The following is a 6,000-nucleotide window of genomic DNA, read 5'->3' as shown; positions in this document are numbered from 1 at the left end:
CAAGGGCACACTGTTGACTCATAATGCAGCTAAGATTTGGTATGATAAATCAATGCGTCAGCAGGCCATGTGATGTTGCATTGGAATCATTACAGATGAACTGTCATACATGATGCTGAGTGAGTCCATGTCATATTTCCCTGGAAAGTGGATATCAGTGTTAGCATTTTAGTTTCATGCCCAAGTCCAAAGCCTGCTGTTTGAAGCAACAGGGGATCCCTCTTGGCAGAATTGTTGCATTTGGGGTTGCACTTTACTCCATCCTTCACATGGCATTTTATCAAGCCATATCCTGAGCCAGATCTTTAGATGGTGCAAACTGATGCAGCTCCATTGACTTTAAGGGAGCCATGCCAATTTACATTTGTGTGTTAACTCACCACTCCTTGTTAATGGCAATGACGAGTGCTGTGCACCTTTGACACTCCTACTATGACATATTACTGAGGGGAATCTGGGCCATTCCCTCTGTCACTTTAATCCTGACGATTGGTTTTGTCCTTCCCTTAACAGCCATCACACAATGTGCCGAGGAAGAAAATGTCCAGCCGAACTACCATGACCGGGTTCCTTCTCCTGGGATTCTCTGACATTCGGGAGCTGCAGATTTTGCACTTTGTGGTGTTTCTGCTGATTTACCTGGCAGGCCTGATGGGGAATCTTCTCATCATCACAGCCATAGCCCTCGACCACTATCTTCACACCCCCATGTACTTCTTCCTGGTGAATCTGTCCATCATAGACCTCGGCTCCATCTCTGTCACCATCCCCAAATCCATGATCAGTTCCCTCATGAACACCAGGGTGATTTCTTATCCTGGATGTGTCACCTAAGTCTTTCTCTTCGTAGTCTTAATTGCAGCTGATCTTGCCTTACTCACCATCATGGCTTACGACCGACATGTCGCCATCTGCCAACCACTGCACTATGAGAGAGTGATGAACAGGAGAGCTTGTGTCCAAATGGCATCCAGTGCCTGGATTACTGGTATTGTCTACTCTGCTGTGCACACCGGGAACACCTTCAGTTTACCCTTCTGCCAGTCCAATGTCATCAACCAGTTCTTCTGTGAAATCCCCCAGCTACTCAAGCTCGCCTGCTCTGACTCATACCTTAGTGAAGCTGGGGCTATTGTCTTTAGTGTTTTCTTAGGTTTAAACTGCTTTGTTTTTATAATTGCATCTTATATTCAGATCTTCAAAACTGTGCTGAGAATCCCCTCTGAGAAGGGCCAGCATAAAGCCTTCTCCACCTGCCTCCCTCACCTTACTGTGGTCTCCTTGTTTATTTGCACTGGGACCTTTGCCTACCTGAAACCCACCTCTAGCTCAGCATCAGGTCTGGATCTCATGGTGGGTGTTCTCTATTCCGTTGTGCCTCCAATGATGAATCCAGTCATCTACAGCATGAGGAACAAGGAGGTCAAAACTGCATTGAAGAAACTGATTGTGTGGAGGTTATTCACCAAGAATTAAAATGTCAATCATTGCTCCTTGACTGCGATTTCATTCTGGATTTCTTTATAAAGATAATCAAGTGATGACAAAACTGTATTCTTGAGACCATAGCAAGCAATCTGTTTATGAAGTAGTAACATTCAGAATAACTCAACTGAATAAAATGACAGTGAAGAATTACACCTGTGTAAATAAGATCAGAATCTATATATCTAACCATATATATAGGTTGGTGTGTACATAGATTTCTTAGGGATTTATAGTGCTACCATCGCCATGCTGTCTGACCATATAGCACTAAATATCAATAGCCATAACTATATTCCTTGTGGAGTTCATGAAGTCTTGCTCTTCTCCTTTTTTGGGATAATAATTGTGCTTCATGTATGGTTGGTTTGTCTTGTGTTTGTTTGATTGTTTCTTTTTTCATTTTGTTTCATTTTTTATAGGTTGGTCACCTTGTTTCTTTGTTTCAGGTGGTTTTTTGGGGGGCAGAAATTTTGGATATTATATATTATTATTCAAATATCTTGGGACACCCCTTGAGCCTCGTGTGAAATCCGTGGTATGTTGTGTTCCCATTCTCTGGGGTTAGGTTCAGCTAGGGCAGGGTGACAAGGTGGTTTGCTCCTGAGATGAGATCAGAGCCATGGAGACCGGATTCAGCTATCTAGCCACAGAGACATAGTGGGTTGTGACAGTGTTTGAAGCCTGCACAAGCTGGGATCTTCTCTAGAACTGCGAGGGGATTTCAGTCCCTGATCCCATTTAGTCCTTCAACTCGCAGGCTGAGAAAGGGAGCAGGGAGTTCCCATCTTTGGAGTGGATCCCTGTCTGCTAGGAACTACAGAGAGATCCAGCAACTCAAGGAAAGGGCAGGGAAATTGCTGCTGGATAATACAGAGATGGGGCATTGTTGACAGATAGGCAATGAGTGAAGAATCCTGAACTGTGAAATGCATCACAAGCTGGGAAATTTCCACGAAGCTCAGCACAGTAAGTTGTCTGCTTTGAAATATCTACAGCAGCTCAGTTTTTTCCCCCCAGAAAAAAATGGATTTTTCATAGAAATTGTTTAAACCAAACCATTTTTGTTTTTGTTACTTGAAAACCCACCAATTTCAGAAAAAAATGCTGAAAACTGGGGGGAAAAATGCTGCAATTAGAAATGAAATGTTTTCAGTTTCCCAATATCAATATGGTTTTTCTAGCATAATGGAGGCTTCCCACGAAAATTTCTTCGACAGTGTCATAACTATAAAGGGAAGGGTAACAGCTCTCCTGTGTACAGTACTATAAAATCCCTCCTGGCCAGAGACTCCAAAATCCTTTTACCTGTAAAGGGTTAAGAAGCTCAGGTAACCTGGCTGACACCTGACCCAAAGGACCAATAAGGGGACAAGATACTTTCAAATCTGGGGGGGGGAAGGCTTTTGTTTGTGCTCTTTGTTTTGGGGGTTGTTCGCTCTTGGGACTGAGAGGGACCAGACATCAATCCAGGTTCTCCAAATCTTTCTGAACAAGTCTCTCATATTTCAAACTTGTAAGTAAACAGCCAGGCAAGGTGTGTTAGTTTGTTTTTGTTTTCTCAATTTGTAAATTTACCTTTTGCTAGAGTGTTTATCTCTGTTTGCTGTACTTTGAACCTAAGGCTAGAGGGGGGGTCCTCTGAGCTCTTTAAGTTTGATTACCCTGTAAAGTTATTTTCCATCCTGATTTTACAGAGATTTTTACCTTTTTCTTTAATTAAAAGCCTTCTTTTTAAGAACCTGATTGATTTTTCCATGTTTTTAGATCCAAGGGGGTTGGATCTTGATCCACCAGGAGTTGGTGGGAGGAAGGAGGGGGGATGGTTCATTTCTCCTTCTTTTAAGATCCAAGGGGTTTGGATCTATATTCACCAGGGAATTGGTGAAGAGTCTCTCAAGGCTACCCAGGGAAGGGAATTAGCTTTGGTAGTGGTGGCAGTGGACCAGATCTAAGCTGGTAGTTAAGCTTAGAAGTTTTCATGCAGGCCCCCACATTTGTACCCTAAAGTTCAAAGTGGGGAAGCAGCCTTGACAGACAGAAAACCCAATTTCCTTTTGAAGTAATTGAAGCAGAAAATATCTGCTCATCCGTAACTGGAAACTTAGATTTGAGCCAGAGTGGGAACATTAATATTGTCCAATAACAGCACAAGTTTGAAACCGATTCGCTCTGTTGCAATGGCGTTTATTTCTGTTTCAAAGGGATACTTTCAGGATGGTAAATCTGAGTAATAGCTAAGTCAGTAGCCCACAGCATATGTATTAAACATACTAACTCCTTTAAACTAATGACAGTAGGTAAAAGCCCCCAGCCAACGCCTGTCTCTCTTGACCCTGTGCAAGTATCTAGAGAAGGTCAATGGGATTAGAACCTAGATCTTCTGCTTTAGCACCATGTCTTCTGACTCTTCTGCCAGCTGAACACCAATACTGTTCACAGGTGCACAGAACAGACACATAATCAGACACAGCCCATCCCCCACAGAGTTCCGTCCTACCAGACAAGGCAGAGAAAAGGAGAGGGGAAACTGAGGCACAAGGAGGGAGTGGAGTGGCCTAAGGTCACACAGCAGGTCAGTGGCAGAGCCAAGAACAGAATCTGATGGCCACTGACTCACACATAAAGTGACAGAGGTAAATGACACAGCAGAGAGGTAGTTGAGTGATCAAAGGGCATAATGCATTTGTGAGACAGAATGGAAAAAACAGGAACAAATAAAACCATATGTAAAGAAAAACCTTTTGAGGTAAAATTTAAAATATGGTGGGAAGATGGCAAAAATGTAACATGAAAATAGGTAAAGCCAAAAGATTTTGAAGAGCAATGGACATATTTGTACATACTAAAGGGGGAAGGTCACCTAAGGTTTAGATTTAGTTATGATGAGAACAATCTAAATATGAGTACTCTGAACTGTACCTTTTGGAATTTAGAATTTGATGTAGTCACCCTAGATGTGACTAATAAACAAAAATGGGTAATGCTCATGTAAAATGAAATGAGTCAATGGCTCTTAAATTATGGAAATATGGTATAATAGCAAATCCTTCCATAATGATAAGATTGAGTTGCTTTAGGAAAATTAATGGGGGAATATATTTTCGGCAATATGGGTTTTTTTATGTCTATTAATCAGATACCAGTAAACAAGATTTCACCAAAAATCGTGGCAGACAAGCACCCATATAGGAGGGGAGAAGTAATCGAAGCCCCAACTATTGTGGATCAAACATCTGGTTGAAAGAAGTGCAAGTAAACATAAGTGCACAACATCCGAAGTGTATGCCATATGCCTTGCCTGTATTACAAGTGTGGCAACAGCAATGGGGAGACAACTATATGAAATAAGAGCAGTATAGGTAAATATATCATAGGTAGTATTGAAGCTGGAGCTGGAGTTTTAAACTCATTTAATATTAAAATGTTACAAGGGAAAATGTCAGCTTTGGGTAAGATTTTGGGGGCTATACAGACAGATGTGACACAAAATTTTGATGCATTATCGAAACAAGAAATAAAAAGTGTGGAACTCCAACTAAAACAAGCCCAAGCCTTGAAAACGTCTTTAAATGTAAATCTATTTAGTGTGTCTGAAATTGACAGTAAAACTGTACTAGCAGTACAATGTGTACAAATGCAAACTTATAAAATATAATACATAAAAAAATGGTTAATCCATTAAGTAATGGGCAATGGCCTTTTGAATGGTTCAAAGATCCTCATATATGAAATCAATGAATTACAGGATGGAAGAAATATATGAAGTTTAACTGGGATCAAGCCACTCTAAGGGGAGAGTCAAAAGGCAAAATGCTGTTACACAACACAGGAAAGCAAAGAAAAGCAGTAATGGCCTAGGCATTGCCAAAAATTATGAATGGAGAGTTATGGCAAATAGAAATAACTGGGACACACTTGATTCAAGAAGAAGGGGATTATAAATTAGTAGAATTAACAAAACATTGTAAAGAGTGGGGATGAAGCAAATGGGTGTGCCCACAATTAACTTGGTCCCTAGAGGGATGTCATTTGAACCATTCAAGCGGACAATATACCATGTGATATTTAGCCTCTACTGGCACAAAAGTGTTTAATTTAGGCAATGGGTGTATTTGTGTGGCAGCCACTAATAAACATCAAGGAGTCTGGTGGCACTTTAAAGACTAACAGATTTACTTGGGCATAAGCTTTTGTGGGTAAAACACCACTTCTTCAGATGCATGAAAAACGTGTATTTTGGAGAAGTATAACAAAAAATGGCCCAATTAAGTCTTGTAAATGTAATGTAACAAAGGTCATTGTTAATAACATTATTTACCGAGGTCCTCTATTTTAAAAAAAGAAAATTATTTAGGAACCAAAAAATTTAAACTGGTCCTTAATTTGGGAATATACTGAAAACAATGGAAAAAATAACTAATAAAAGCAAAAGAACCCCCCAGGCAATATGAAAAAAATGTATCTAAGTCTGCTCAGCTGGAAAAATAAACATTTTAATCCACAATGGTCAAA

The 6,000-nt window shown here is 40.4% G+C and overlaps 1 pseudogene; it reads left to right on the top strand.

The window, feature by feature from the left end:
* The first annotated feature begins 540 nt into the window (after positions 1 to 540).
* On the top strand, positions 541 to 1,476 carry LOC112122981 (annotated as a pseudogene).
* Positions 1,477 to 6,000: the final 4,524 nt, after the last annotated feature.

The sequence above is a fragment of the Terrapene carolina genome, unplaced genomic scaffold, assembly GCF_002925995.2.
Source record: "Terrapene carolina triunguis isolate 2854851 unplaced genomic scaffold, T_m_triunguis-2.0 Scaffold119, whole genome shotgun sequence".
In the NCBI taxonomy this organism is placed as follows: Eukaryota; Metazoa; Chordata; order Testudines; family Emydidae; genus Terrapene; species Terrapene triunguis.
The sequence above is the reverse complement of the archived record's forward strand: the minus strand, read 5'-3'. Positions and strand labels throughout refer to the sequence as shown.